Source organism: Diceros bicornis, chromosome 3 (assembly GCF_020826845.1).
Source record: "Diceros bicornis minor isolate mBicDic1 chromosome 3, mDicBic1.mat.cur, whole genome shotgun sequence".
Lineage (NCBI taxonomy): Eukaryota > Metazoa > Chordata > Mammalia > Perissodactyla > Rhinocerotidae > Diceros > Diceros bicornis.
This window is the reverse complement of record NC_080742.1, coordinates 44,525,149-44,542,006: the sequence shown is the minus strand read 5'-3', so window position 1 is coordinate 44,542,006 and position 16,858 is coordinate 44,525,149. Positions and strand designations below refer to the sequence as shown.

Genomic DNA, 16,858 nt, shown 5'->3' with positions numbered 1-16,858 from the left:
GTTTTCATACTGGCGATTCGCTTCCAAAGAAAGGAAAGCAAAAAAAAAAAAAATTAAGCATCATAATTCTAAGAGGGCAAATGTACATACATTTAATTTCATTTTATTTTTGTAGTATGTGTTTTTGGAAAAGAGAGGAGAGAAGTGCAGAGCTCTGTATTGGTTCTAAAATAATACTGGAAGCTTTTGCTCATAATGTGGTTTCTGCCTCACCCACGCACAGCAATCCTGGTGTTCTATTTTTGTTGCCTGTTTCTCTGGCTACACTGCAGTTGGCTGTAGCACTAGAAGCTTTTCTGCCTTCTAGTTTTAAGACTGACAGAAGATCTAGTAGAGGTAGTTTCGGAAAACAAGCACACCCCAGAATAAAATGTTTATGAAGGACTGGCTTGATTTTTTACTTGCTACTTGTGTAAGGTAACTGTCCATTTCACAAATCCTAATGTGATCTTAGTACCACCTATCAATTTTATTGCATCCAATTTCTATTATATCTAAATTAAAAAAAAAAATAGCTTAGACCTGAACATTTTCCCTCTTGTTCAGCCTCTCAGGCTAAATTCAATTTATCTGCAAAAGGAAAAGAAAGTGTTGGTGCTCTCTTATGGATGGATGCAAAATTACTGAATAAATGCACCTGTGGATCAATAAATAAATATGGTCAGTCTGCAACTATGAATGTTCTGCATTCACCTCTACGTTGATTACCTGAAATACAGACCTCACTTTTCTATAGAAATAGCATTTATAATAGCTGATAGACTCCCAGACCAACACACATTATGGAATTCACCTATAAAGTAAATGAACTAGAGTATATAGTACTAAAAATTCTATAGTCTCTGATGTACACTTATAGTATCATTTCTATATAAATTCTGCATCACAAATTGGGTTGCTAGCATCTAACCACTCCTAAGGGCAAACCCAAAAGTGATATATCCACTGGTCACAGAAGCTCTTCTTCCTTTTTCAAACTAGATCAGCAAGGAAAATGTAATTGCTAAGGCATCAGTAGCAACAGAGAAGGAAAAGGAAAACGCAGAGTGTTTCAAGGTTCCCAGAACAATCAGTTGGAGGAGGGATCTTGGTCAACCACAGAGTGTGGGGCAGGGGAAAGAGAACAAGGGGACATACGTTTTTGGTGGAAAGGAGGAAACATGTAAAGTCAGTAGTCCGATAACCCACTGCTGAAGAAAACGGCACTGAATTCTCCTTCCTTCATACACTAGCTCCAACTTCTTGGGAAATTATATTGGACAGATAAGTTAAAGATTTAAAAAGAGAAGTTATTCCAACTAGATTTGACTTAAATTAAACAAGAAAATATTATGTTCCTGCAGTGGAAAAAACTATTTAATTCCATCTGATATTACAAGTAAACTTGCACTCAATTAAGAAATTTGTGTATAAAATTCAAGGGATGAAAATACTGTGGATCTGGCAATTTATCTCAAGGATGATGTAACCAACCATAGCATTTTAGATCTGGGAGGAAACTTAGAGATCTACAATGGTGTTCAAACTCTCTGTCCGCCAGGATGACAAAGCACCTGGGAGCTGATTCACTGTTCTCCAGAAGAGGTTCTTTCCCCCAAGTAGGGCAGCCTCACTTTTATCTGTTTACGTTTGGGTATGTAAGATTTCTTTTGAACAACAACTTCTTAGATTAAGAAAAACATAATTGAAATCTACTCATTTTGCAAAAACAAGCTCCCTATTTTACACATGAAGAAAGTAAAGAGACTTGCTGAAGTTTACCAAGGTCGTACAGGCACCATTAACGGAGTCAAGACTAGAGAGACTTGCTTAGTCTCTAACAGGTAGTCTAGCACCAAGTAGGTCTAGCATTCATGTTCTGGAGTCGGCCATCCCGTCACTTACTAACATGATGCAAATAAATATCTGAGATATTCAAAATAAATTTTAATATTATCTACTGATGAAAAATGGAATCACTGTCTAATTGTTTCAGAGTGGTTTTGAACAGAATATGCAAAACTAGTGATAAACATATAAGAGGGATAACAAAATCCCAGTATTGACATAATATACTCACACATCTTTTGCCATTTTACATTTAAATTATACCTTCAAACTACAATTTACAAAAATAGTCTCCAAGCTCTTATAATCATAATAAGATAAAATAAAACTCCAAAAGAGTGAATTAGTAATTATCCTATTTCTCAGAGGTTCCAGGAAAGGGCATTCCACATAAAGTAGTATAAATAATGTGTCTTCTTCATTGGACAAAGTTATTTAACTTGAGGTTTATTTACATTTCATCGCTGCATTCTTTCAGCGTTTTTCTTTCCATTAGCAGTCTTGTCTTTCAACTCTTGATAATGAAAACTTAGTTTAGAGTGAAAAGACACTGGACACACAAAACAGATACCACTTGTTTCTGGGAGGAAAAATAAGCATAATTAAAGCCACCACCAAGTATATTGATTACCATAGTTCCATTATCCAAGAACTTAAATATTAAGAATCTTAATTCTGCTTACATCATCTCAACAATGTCAGTAAAGAAATGTGACTAGGTTTCTTTTTGGGCATTTATAAAACCAATTTTACTGACTTAGAAAAAAAGATACTAAATTTTATATTATAAGAACCATAACAAGCTATTTTACAAATACCAAGCTAGAACAGATAGGCAGTTTTAAAAAAATCTCAATGTGACAAATTTTAATTCAACTTAATAAACATTTTGGAATTGATCTAAATATTATATTTTGCATTCATTCAAATAAAAAATTTTTTAAAAAGCAGATTCCCAATTTAATAGAAAATGGGAATGGGCATTGAATTCTAATGCAAAATGTCATTCAAAAGTGATTATGATAATTCCAATTCTTTTTAAGCAGGTACATAGGCAAAACAAAAATAAAATGTATAAAAAAATCTATGTGGCATCAAAATATTCCCAGATATATCCTCTGACCCCTAGCTCACAATGACCTTCTCTCAAATCAGTCTTAGTTGATGACTGAAGACTCCACTGGAGAGAAGCAAAGAAGGTAGTGTAACCTGATTTACTCTACCACAACAATATATCCTCTGTTCATCTGTAATCAAGCATATACTTTTCATGTAGTACCAAATCCCATGATTCTGGAACCCATAAGCAGTAAGATTCAAAACTTATTTGCCTGAAATACTCAATTGCGCTTTACAAGAAAGCTACAAATTACTCACCAATAACTGGAACTCCTCCACTCACTCTCTTACTCATTCATGTTGCTTCTGCTCTCATCCTTGCATTTCTCAAATTATTGTCACAGCAATAAAATTATACATACTTTCTTGCAGGCAATAGAACTTGGTTCCCATAGACCCCCAAAGAACAGGAAGAAGAGAGAAAGTACAGCGCACTAATTTTTATTTTTAACTAAGTAGTTTATGTATCTGAATTTTCTCTCTCTTGGAGGAACATCACTAATTCTTATTAAATAGTGGATATTCAATTTACAAGTGATTCCTCTTCACTAAAACAACCTAATTGGTTACCAAATGGTCTTCAGATGAGGAAATCTTACCTGAACTCAAGAGCAGGTAAAGGGTTTAGAAAAACACATTAGCAGTGAAACTCCAGGGAGACTGTTTTATATGAAAACAAAATAACAACATCCACAAAAGCTCTAGAATTGTTTGGCTTTGCTTTGATTGAAAATAATTTCTTCCCTAACTTTTCCCTTCTAAAGGGATGTGTTGATTCATGATTTATTCTATTTTTAGGGGATTACAGAGCATCAGAGTCACCTGGGAACTTGTTAGAAATCTACCCCAGAACAACTAAATGATAATTTCTGGGGGGAATCTGTATTTTACAAACCCTCCAAGTGATTCTGATGCACAATAAAGTTTGAAAACCAGTAGATTAGATCATCCTTTCCAACGCAATGATTAGATAGCTAAAAAAATAAATGGATAAAGTATCTTTTTTGGGTCCAATTTCAAATTAGCCAGTATTATTAGAAAAGAATTTTTCAAAATGAAAATAATTAAACGAGATAAGAGACTGAAGAAGACCATTAATATTCAAGGTATGAAAAGACTGAGGAGGATCGTGCAGAAAAGGATTCTCTAACTTGCAGACCACACCATATTGTACACTTAAGGCGACAGGCATGTGTGCACTGCTTTTCTCCACTAAGCCACTTTGTAGTTCTAGGTTCTGTCTGTCTAAATATTTGCCAGCTGCACATCAGCCCCTCTATGCAGAGCTCAGAGCAGCCAGCCCAGGAGGAGAAAGCAATAGATCATGCACAGTCCTGTAATTAGAGGGACAAGTAAAACCCAATGGTCTTGGATAGAATCAAGGGAAGTAGTTTTTTCTATGAAAGTCAATCATTCATATATTGAACATTTACTATTTCACAACCACAGTGCAAGCCCTGAAGATATAAATATATACAAGAATGATACAGCCTCTACTTTCATGAGATTTTTAGTTTTAGAGAAATACAGTTAAGGTAATTACTATACAGGTTGATAAGAAAACTCTCTAACTCTAGATTTTATTTCATTATTCCTTGAATTTTAATTTATAACCATGGATTCAAAATAATAAACCAGGGTTGTTACGAGGATTACAGAGTATCATGTCATACTTAGCAAATACGCATTCAATAAATGGTAGCTATTATTAATATAACTAATAATAAAATATCCTATGGACCTTAATTCATGATTATTAAAATACTTGAAAACTGTTACTTGTCTTTTTTTCCCAAGGAAAAGTATAAATTCTAAAGAAAATTATGTAGCTGACTGAACACTGAGTTCCTTACCCATAGTTATAGATGCTTCATTCAGCAAATTGAAAGAATTTTGTTTCCTGTTATATCACCAGAGCTTAGTATAATGTCCTGCACATAGTATGTCACTAGATAAATATTTGTGCAATAAATAAGTGATTCCTTCTCCAGATCATCCTATTAAGTGACTAATGATCTGGAACAAGTCACTAATATAATATTCAACATCTAATATTTCACTGTTATTCATTTTACCATAATATTATTAAAATCTCAATAATTATCTTCAAATCAATAATAAATCACGATTTTAAAAAGCTAAGTGCATGTCTGAAAAAGGAATCTTTTTGTCAAAATCAAGTGTAGTTTAACTGCACTTTCATTTTTGCATCTATTTTCCTTGTCTTGTTGCTGTCTCACAGGATAGAATAACCAGTGAAAAAAGTCAGACAACAGACCAGCAGAAATGATCTTATATGGATTCCTTAATGTGATCATCATCTTCTAGTACAATTTGAGTGAACAGAATATTCAAGTGTCTTTCTTGGGAAGTATCTTAAAGGTACTGGTACTAAAAATTAATATAAAAATGCATTTGTAGTTCCACTTTATATCTAGTAACTGCAGTGATGGCAAAGCTTCTAGAAAAGTCTGGTTATCAATTGCATTGGCTAGTGTCCACATGTTCTATTTTTAATTGGTGAATTCCATTAATTCTTCTGACTCAAAATTCTGAAAGAAATATATTATAGCTTCAGACTTAACCTTCCTTCCCTGCAAAAGTCTCTTGAGAAACTTACAGTATTTTTTTACACTTTGTATATACAGTATGTCTGTAACTCTAAAACTAATATTTCACATAGGAAAACTATTTCACATTAGTGTATGTAGTAACATGCCTGAATGTAAATATCAGTACACATCAATCAGAAATCTTTACTTTTACTTTAAATGGTAGGTAATGGTTCACATGGATAATAAAGCATCATTTTCTCTTTTTAACAGCATCGACTTTGAAATATAAACTAATCTTGACTAACCTATCCGATGTTTACTAAACTACTAAATACAAGGTATTTATGAGACAAGAGACTCTTAATGAAAATCTTAGTTTCAACAGAAAACCCTATTTTTTGGTTACAGAGCTATGAAAATAAAAATTCTGGGAAAATTCCAGTTGAGTAAAATTAGCATTCTGATCTTCGCTACTTGGTATAACTCAAATTTTTAATTTTATATTATTCTACAAAGTAGGTCTTCTTCTTATGTAGCTACACCTTTAATATTTATCATCTTGGAAATAAATGGGATTCTGATCATCAAAAATTAATAGTTATACGTATCATCTAGATGAATACTATATTTGAGACCTATGATGAGACTAATTTCCACATGCTCTTATAAGTATAGTAGACACTGAAAAACCAAGCCAGAAATGTCATTTCTTGCCATAAATGTCACGTTGATATTTACCATACCAAACCATTACCTATCACCAAGTTAAATCAAGAGAATGTCAGAACGCTTGCCTCTGAAAATAGCAACATCATTTTTTTAATGTTGCAGTTATATTCTAACTTCATAATTCAATCTAGTTGGGTGCCAACTACCAAATTTAAGAAATAGCAAGTACCCAAAACATACTTTACTTATTTTTTTGGCTGATCAAAAATATTTATAGCAATGGTGTATAACAAGTACAAACGTTTGCAATTAGCCACATCACTAAGTTTATCAGACATCCCACGGGTATGGAATCTTTCCTATTTCAGGACTCTTATTTCAGTGCCAAGAACAGAGAACCACGGCCTCTGAGGCCATTCATGTTCTGACCACGATCCGCCTTAGGAACTTAATCCTTTACTTTCTTTTTCAAACTTCACAAACAGACAATTTCTTGGTATTGCTCACATAAATCCTTCATTCTTCTATGCCTTTGCATGTGCTGTTCTTATCATCCAGAACGCTCTTCCAGTCTTTCCTATCATTTTACCAGAATATAATATCCTTCTTTGTTCCTCAAAATGTTTTTTTTTTTTTTTTTTGCTTTAAAATTAGTACAACTGACTTTCCTTTAGTTCACATTTGCCTGATAGATATTCCTCTATCCCTTTATTTTCACCCTCTGCATCCCTTCATTCTAAGTATGGCTTTTATAGACAACGTATTTCTGGATTATTTTTTTTTTTTCTTTTCATCCCATAGAATAGTCTCGCATTTGGTAAGTTCATGGAAAGGAAAGAGTGGCCCTTGCTAGTTCACCATCTTCTCAAGGGCAGAAAAGCAGTAAATCCACTTCATCCTGTAAAACTCTGCCCAAAGGTTTTCTCCTTGGAAAAGCCTTCCCTGACCTGAGCAGTCATCAATGAGAGGACGTAACTCTGTCCTTACTTCGATCACAACAGAAGTCATCAGACATTTTAACAATTTGCTTACATATCTGCTCCCCATAGTAGACCTCAGAAAGCCAAGATCAGAGAACTGTCATTCATCTATGTGCCTATTCCAACCTGTCTAGCCCAACAATAAGCACTTCTATATGTGTTGGTTGAACGGATATATGTGCATCTACGTAAATCTACATGATGTATTTGACATTTGTACACTTCCACTCATACTTATTTTTACAAACAAATCTCAGGCAAACAATTTCTACCTTCTTCTGCATCATCACTCCCCGTTCCACCTGCCACTTTTCCTCAAATCTAATCTCTGGACCTGGTTTTCCTCTCTCAGAAGAGCTCACTTCACACACTCAAAACCAACACCACCCCAGTCAGATAAGCATGATGATTATATCACTTACAGTATATACGTAATTCAGGACAATATTGTAGCCATATATAAGTTTTTTATCCTCAATATAAATGTTAGGAATCATAAATTCTATTATGCTTTATTTTCCTAGAATTAAACACAAGAAATTAGAAATTCAAGACTCTAGAGAGTTTATTTAAAACTGCCATTTTCGCACTGAACCCACTTTTACTGAAAAGGAATTTCAGAATTTTAACAACTGTTCCTATGCTCTCCTTGGCTCTAACGGCCAACCTGGCTCCTATGGCAATTCCTCTTCAGGACACAGCGACCACAGTGACACGACTCTTCTAAAAACATCAAAGCTCTAATCAAAAGAAGTTCCCCTTTACATTCTCATTGACTTGAAGGGTTCCTTTTCAGTTTTAGAGAGATCCTACATGGGCTAAGCCTTTTGAAGGAGGGCCCTTATGTTCACACATTTTCTAAATCACAGAGAGATATATTCTGGAAAATGTGGAAACTTCAGCTTCAGATATCAATTTATATTTGATAGAACCATGGAATCTCTTTTTTTTTTGTGAGGAAGATCAGCCTTGTGCTAACATCTGCCAACCCTCCTCTTTTTTTTGCTGAGGAAGACTGGCCCTAGGCTAACATCCGTGCCCATCTTCCTCCACTTTATATGGGACGCGGCCACAGCATGGCTTGCCAAGCAGTGCATGGGTGCGTGCCCGGGGTTACGAACCGGTGAACCCCGGGCCCCTGCAGCGGAGCGTGTGCACTTAACCACCTGCGCCACCGGGCCGGCCCCAGAATCTCTTTTACGTGAAGGGCAACTACATAACATTCTAAATAATGTGGCTTATTGGATGGAGAAGAGGCTCTGGATTAAGAGAGAATTTGACTTGTCTCTGTCCCTTATTAGCCAGCTATGAGCTGTTGAGCTTGGATAAGTTACTTAACCTTTCTGAATCACAATTCCCTCATCATAAAAATGAGGATATTGATATCTGCCTTGCAGTGTTGCTTTAATAATTAGAAATAGTGAATATAAAATTCCTACCATTATGACAAGAATATAACAAGTACTCAATACACTGCGATTATTATTATTATAGCATGTTATTAATACATAAATCAAGAAGTGAATAATTGAAGGCCTACTTAGATTTCTGTATTCTGAACTAAGATAATTCCTAGTCTCAAGATCAGCTATAACATTGTAAAACAGAATATAAAGATCATTAGTTTTGCTATTTCCTAAAGGAAAAAAATGAGTACTAAGTTAGGTAAGAAAAATTAGAATGGAAATTCTCATCATATTAATATCACCCTCCAGGCTGATAAACAAACCATGTGTATTCCACAACTCACTAATTCCTAACTGCAAAATAAGAAATGGAAATAATGAACAAGAGTTAATGGTGTACGCCAGGCTATTTGCTATGTTTACTTTGTAAGGTTAAGTCGGATATTTTAACACAAGGAAGAGAGATGAATAACAACACTCACACGAAACACAAAACTTCACTGAGTACCCTGAATTACATCTCCTTTTGCCATTTAGTCGTAACCTAGGAGTATCTTCAATCCACAATGCATTCCCCCCAACCAATGTTTTCATTCCAGATGGCAGAGACTGACTATTTAAAAATCAGTAAGTTGGGGCCAGCCTTGTGGCCTAGTGGTTTAAGTTTCGTGGGCTCTGCTTTGGCAACCGGGGTTCACAGGTTCAGATCCCGGGCATGGACCTATTCCACTCACCAGCTATGCTGTGGAGGTGCCCCACATACAAAAAAATAGAGGAGGATTGGCACAGATGTTAGCTCAGGGCTAATCTTCCTCAAGCAAAAAAAGAGGAGGATTGGCAACAGATGTTAGCTCAGGGCAACTCTTCCTCAGAAAAAAAAAATCGACAAGCTAACATTGGTAATTTCATGTGAGGCCATAACAACCTGTCTTTTGTAACGAAGTGGGGACTGTTGTCTTCTTATTTTGACTGTATCTGAAGGAAATTCTGAACAGTACTCCCTAAAAGTAAAAGGCATCCTTTGGAAGCCAAATTCGCCCATTTTAAATTCAAGACCTTACTTGGATTAAAATTTACTATTTTTTGATTATTTGAGTTATGAATAGTTATGTATTGACTTGATGGAACCCAACTCTAGTTAAAGGAAACTAAAATCTAGGAGCAATTAATGTTTTGAGGGCTAAAGGGTAGGGAATTCTCAAGCGTAGGTTAGTGCTGTCCCCTTTATAAACTAGGGAGATACCATTAGTAGGAAATAACATTTAAAATCCTCAGGCATTTCATTTCGTTTAAAATATGTACTTCACTCAAAACAGGATCAACCATGCACAGAGCATTACATGAAAAAAATAAAAATTTAAGCCATTATGGGGAATGAGAAATGAGAACCCGTGATTACTTTCAAGGTCTATGCTAACATGGCTACCTTTGTATCTCATGGTATAACACTTACAGCCACATTTTTAACATCCAGTCATTAGGGTAAACCTAAAGAAGTTTTTTCTACATTTTCAAATGAATCATGGATTATCATAACATCTCAAGAACATTTGAATCATTACATAGTAGAGTATATTGGCTTTCAGACATCCAAATGTATATGATTCAAATCAGTTGAAAAGAAAGAGGAAGATTAAGATGATACTCAAAATTTTGAATCCATGCCACTGAGTATAATGTATAAGCAGTCATGATATCAGCTTTTCTACTAATAAAATCTATTAACTTAGAACTTTAACATTACCAACGTAGCATCAGTTTTAGAAAATTTGACAGAAAAGACAGAAAGAACTTGATTTCTAAAAATTTTAAATGACTATATTTCCAGAAACAAAAAAATTCCCCCCAAAGTTGCTATGTATATCCAGTAGCAATGTTGATTTTCCAGAATAAAGTTTCTTCTTAACATGGGGGTAAACTGAATAAGAAGACACATTATATAACATGGCCACTCTTCATTTCAAGCACACTCTTCCCAGGATTTTCCTATGATCAAGAAAACAATGACGTCTACTGACGCATTTCATAAATCAAAACACATCTACTGTTAAATAGATCTCCTTTTATGTGTTTATTTTTCCTGTTTTTTTAAACTGGCCTCATTTTTCATTGGGTTCTTCAAAATCACTGTATCCCAACTGCATATCGATGCTTTCTCAAATGTCCTTTTGTTGCTTAAAATGACCTCTCCCTCATTTCAGGAGTCATCGCCTGCTCTTGAGACATTCATTCACACACCGCCCTTTGACACCTCTGTTTTCTCACATAGAAATCAGAATGTCTTACCCCACACCTAAGCACATATTTCTTACTGTTAGCATACATATTCTTTTCCCCTTCCCTCATCTTTCTTTGTAGTGTATATCAAATACATAGTTCAGTGTCTTTTCCTCTGGCTAATTTTCTGACTGGGAAAACTGCAGCAGCAGCAAAAGTAACACTTCTGACCAATACGTTAAAAAATACATTAGCCTTTGTTCTGTTTTTAATTTTAAGAGTTTCCTATATTCACACAACAATTATTGTTCCCTTTGACAAGTACTGGTTCTTTCAAAGGCTTCTGGGAAGAAAGGCCTTAGGTATTCAAGCGAAGTGAGCAAGACCAGGAGGGGCAGTGTGTGAGGGAAAGTCCATGAGCTATAGAACCAGGCAGACCTAGGTGTTAATGTTCACTCTGTAATGGTTTGATCTTGCGACGCAAGAATAGAAACCATGTCCTTTGAATCCTAGAACTGTGCCCTTGAAAATGTGACATGGTGCTCCAGAAAAAAATAAAAAATAAAATAAATAAATAAGGGCTCAACATGATATATGAAGGAAAAGTATTCCTTCATAATTCATGTTTTTAATCCTCTAATCCTATTTTTTATCCTTTGTCACTTTAATTTCTAGTATTTGAATGGTAGAATAACATCTCAAGTACTAGTGCTGGAAGATAGCTTAGATCAAGACAAAAATAGAAACAATATCCACGTGGGCGGGGGAGGGTGGGGGGAATAGTTAAAAAGAGATCCCTGAAACGTGGCAGCCAGGGAGACCCTTTCCCAGTGTGACAGGGCATGCTGGCATCCATTACAAAAGATCAGGGTGCACGGTTCTGCCCCTGTTTTCAGTTCAGACCCCTTCTCTTCTTGCCAGAAAGAGCAGAATCTGATCTTTTTTGGTGCCCCAATTTACAGTCAGAACTAGAGAGGCTCCTTGCTGCTCCATCAGGCCTCAGGAATACATGGCTTGCAACAGGCATTTGATTAACATATTGGAGGAAAACAAAACCCTTTTAGAATGCTAGTGGTGAAGACTTGGCACGTAAAGTGATCCACAGGCAATTACGAACACAGAAACTAATCATTTTTCTGCAAATAATAGCAAGGGTCTTAACGTGGGGAAGTAACAACCAGACGAAAATCATCCTGCCATAAAATGGTCCACCCAGCAGAGAAACTCCAGCGTTCAGACTTTGCAAGACAAGAAATCTAGACTGGACTTAGCTCCACATGGTAAAGGTGAGATGGGTACTGAAGATTCATGTCAGGACTCATCATTTGCCACATATAATTTTGTTTACTTTATGTAGTAAAATAAATCACTGTGTGGTTTATTAACTGACATTAAATCATTTTATGATCTTCCTAAAGCACTGAGTTAAAAAAGAAATTTTCTAGGTTTTGTAATGAATGCTGGGGTAAAATCTGACTACTGGAGAGAAAGTTTCTGGTGCTCAAAGTAAACAGAACCAAGTATAACCCTTATAAAACTGTCCCATGGTGTTCAGTAGTTCACAGCAGTGTTTGGTTAAGAATACATGTTTGAAGGGCCTGCCCGGTGGCGTAGCGGTTAAGTGCGCGCGCTCCACTGCTGGCGGCCCGGGTTTGGATCCCGGGCACGCACTGATGCACCGCTTGTCAGGCCATGCTGTGGCGGCGTCGCACACAAAGTGGAGGAAGATAGGCACAGATAGTAGCCCAGGGCCAGCCTTCCTCAGCAAAAAGAGGAGGATTGGCCCGGATGTTAGCTCAGGGCTGATCTTCCTCACACACAAAAAAAATACATGGTGTGAGTAACCCAAAAGTAATATCCAAGCAAGGTTAAGTCCTTTATTTATAATTTTTGAACACCATGAAGGAAACGACAGGCCCATAACAATGTATGCATGTCAGCTTTAATACGACAATTGCATTCCCAAGAAAAATCACACTCTGTTATATGTACCCCAAAGAACAAGTTTACAGGAAACTTCTCAAAACTTATGTTATTTTGTAACTGTACCACTATCTTCGTCATCATTATTATCTAATATTATTAATATTTATAACTGTTCATTGGAGAAATAAGTTGGACACCCCACACACACACACCTTGCCCTTTTAAAAAACCAAAAACCATAGCTCAGCTTGGCCGGGGCTGCCACAATAGAAGGACAAATGCACAAAATGATAGACAGGAGGAGGGGTGGGTGCTGAGCCAAGGTTGAGAGAATGGAGCACTGAGGCAGGAGGCTGCACTCCAGGTGGGCCTTGGAGGAGGTGCGTCCTGCCGTGAGCCAAGAGCTGAACAAGGCTGGGCACGCGCATCTGTGGTGTGGGATTCACTAGATGTAGACACTAGTTTTGTTTCCTGAATACAGTCACAACGGCTCCTGTAGGCAATGTAGCAGCCTAATTGATAGCTTTTCCCTTTTTCTTACTGAAAGTTATTATTGTATTTCTATTCTTCTGGGTCCCCATGCCTGGGAAAAAAATCACATATGAACCAACATCCGCTTGACACTCTCATTATCCCCTACTTACCAAACGCATTTGATTTAATTTTTGTTACAGGAATGTGAGTTGTAGCAGAACAGACTGACCATCTTAAAACTCCCTTTATTTCCTCTCCCTCAATGCACCGCTCTGACACACAGCGGGTGCTTTTCTCAGCCCACCACAACCAGCTTTGAAAGACTCCTCCAGATCAAGTCCCAAGGTACATGTTTCTTTCCTACCCACGCACCCTTCCTAGAAACTGTCTAGGCAAATCACAGACTCCATGGCCCACAGGACAGGGGAAGGTACTGATCCCTCCTCAGCATCAGGTTGTCTGACTTCAGATGTTTCATCATGATGTCTCTGATTAAACTTCAATTTTAACATCTTGTTATGTATTAGAGGCAGGATGGTGCAGGGAGAAAGGCAAGGATGTAAATTCAACCCTGACTACTGGACATTCCACCTTTATGACCTGGAGCAAGTTATCCTCAAGTTTATCTACATATTGGCTATTATCATACTTCTCTAATAGGAGTGTCGCAGTGATAACATATAAAATGTCTAACACAAACACTGGTACATAGTAGTTGATCAATAAATAGTAGCTAATTAATTATTATGTCTTAAACTCATACTTGAAATCAATTTACTTTTACCTTAGACAAAATTTTAACAAGTTAATTGGCAATAGATTAGAAGAAAAAAAATTGAAAGAGGGAAAGGATGCTGCTAAAAACAGGCAATCTTCCAAATAAAAAGTCAGAGGTGAATTCGTAAAATAAAGGATAAGGAATATCTTCATAAATATTATAAAGATTTATAATAATAAAATAGTAGATTTAAAACTTCTCTAAGCCTTGCAATCTAGGATAATTGAGTGTTAGCATACACAGGCCTACTTACGCACCTCAATATTACGTAATATAATAAACTATTAGCATATTACATTATATTAAAATAACAATAATAATGTTAATGATAGCCTTGAGTGGTGTTTAAATTAGATAAAGTACCCTCCATTTAAGAAGTCATAGATGAAAAACAACAAAGAAAAAATTAATAGTGAGATAGATTGTGCCCCAGGACAGAAAAAAATCAATATTTAATATTATTATCATTTTAACTTGACAAGCTAATGCTAAAATTTATATGAAATAGCAAAGCTCCAGGGAAAAGTCATGACAATTTTGAAGGAGATCAAAATGAGAGTATGTGACCTATCAGATTTCAGGAGTTATCGGTTAAGTTATTACAAAGAGAATGTATTATTGGTCCAAATATAAACAAATAGGTGAGATAGAATAGACCAACAAAGATTAGGCCCATATATATATGAAAACTTTACATATGTCAGTTCTAGTACCATAGATAAGAGGAGATCTTCAATAAATGGTGCTAAGGTAACTAGTTCTCTATGTTACACTCTTAGATTCCTAGAAATTAGATCCCTAAATTAAATTACATACACATACACTCACAAAATTAACTCCAAGGAGATTAATAATCTACATACAAAGAGCAAACTTTAAAAGTTTTAAAAGAAAAAAATATAAAAGAACATGTTCAAATCCTCAGATTAGATACAGATTTAAGATACAGAAAAACACAAATCGTAAAGGAAAAGGTTGATAAATATGACAAAAAAATACAATTGTTGTGCAAACACACCATAAAAAAGAAAAAAACTAATGATGCATTGGGAGAAAACATTTACAGTGCACCTAATCAACCAACGATTAGTATTCAGAATATAATAATATCTACAAATCAGTTAGGAAAGACACAACCCCATCATAATGGAGGCAAAAGATAAAAATAGGCATTCACTGAAAAGGAAACTCTAATGTCCAATCTAAGTATGAAATATGTTCAAGATTACTAATAATCAGGAAACAAAAAAATAATCCACAATGAGTTACAATTATAAATCCAGCAGGTAGGTAAAAATTGAGTTGAATAATACCAAGTATTGCAAGAATGTTGCATAATAAGAATTCTTACACATTGATAACAAAAGTTTATTTTGTTACAAACATTTCATTTAATGACGGCTAGCTTTTCTGAAGAAATTTCCATTTGAAGTGGCAACACTTTATATTTTCTAAGGCAACTAAATATTCTGGATCAAATCCTAAATTGAAGCTTATCTTAAGCTTACCTTTCTCTTTTCTTTTCTGCTCAATTTAAACTAAATGTATTCTTTTCAAGATTTTCTCATTGTAATTCTGCTATCAACAATGAGAAATTACTATGGCACCTGAAATAAAAGTTGATTTCCAAATTAAGTAATGTAACACAAAAGGAAAGAGCTAATGTGCAGCCCATCATCTCAAGAGTACAGCACAGAATTAGTAAATGCATAAATTGCACTTAAAAGTACAGTTTCTTTTCCAAAGCTGATTACTACTTTAAGGAAAGCTTCATGTCTGTTGATAGCCCTCAGGCAATTAAAGTATTGACTGATCTTTGTCTCAAGTGTCAAAAGCAAGAACTGTTAAACGCCGATACAGCCGTGATAGGCAAACACATCATAAATTAACAAAATGAAAATCACTGGAACTGTTATTTAAAATACCTGAATAAATATACCACTGGCAGAAAGGGCAGAAAGTGGTTACATTCTGTGAAGGTTATTCACAGATCAAAGAAAATTTATAATTACTCTCAAGTTCTCTTGATTTTCATGAAAGTTTGAGATGAACATAATTTGAGAACGGCAAATATTAAGAACCAACATAACATTAAATTCTGGAAATCTCACTTTTGTAATCTGTCAAGTGATAAGCTAGTAAAGAAGTATTTTCTCCATATAGACACAGTTTGACCTTTAGAAATACCTCCTCTCAACTATATTTTGTACATACAGTCCTCTGGTTCCTGAAATAAATAAATATGTATGCATGTGTGTTTTTGTTTGCTTGTTTATACATAAAACTAATTACCTCCTCTGCCAGCCTCGGTTTAGAAATTTTGACACATTGGATCTTGGGCTTTCCTGGACAGCTTTTAGCCATCTATTGTCAATTGTTAAACTGTTGGTTCATGGGGACCGTGTTAGCCCTCAGAGGCTATTATTATTTCTCTTACATTCAAGTTCGCAGGGAGTTAACTCGAATAAGATAATATATAATAGATTTCCGATTAGTCAGAGTTGACTGTAATATAATTATTTTAATCCACTGAATGAAGATCCATTAGAAGGGATATTATGTTATCTTTGGAATCAGAGAAAATTCGCAGCTCAGAGGTGAACACTGCCAGTGCCCACCTGAGCTCTGCTCTGGGAGAGGGTGTTCAGTCCCAGGGGCTGCTGAATTCCTATCATTCTAAATAGGAAGCCCTATTTTTCTGAGCAGCAGCAGGTTTTCCTAGGAAGTATTAGGAGACTATTTTGAAAACAGATTTGGCATGGAAGATGAGATCTCCAGGTGGCAAACTTAAATAGTAAAACTCTGAAAACAATAGAAGAGTTTAGCCAACCGCAGGCTTTGCTTTTCTGGGTAGGAACACAAAACTGTGGGGCTGGCCCCATGGCTTAGAGGTTAAGTGCGTGCGCT

At 35.7% G+C, this 16,858-nt stretch overlaps 1 protein-coding gene across 5 annotated transcripts in view; it reads right to left on the bottom strand.

Moving 5' to 3' along the window:
• HDAC9 (histone deacetylase 9) overlaps positions 1-16,858 on the bottom strand; it is an 809,523-nt gene that overhangs the window by 488,966 nt on the left and 303,699 nt on the right. The window lies entirely within an intron of this gene.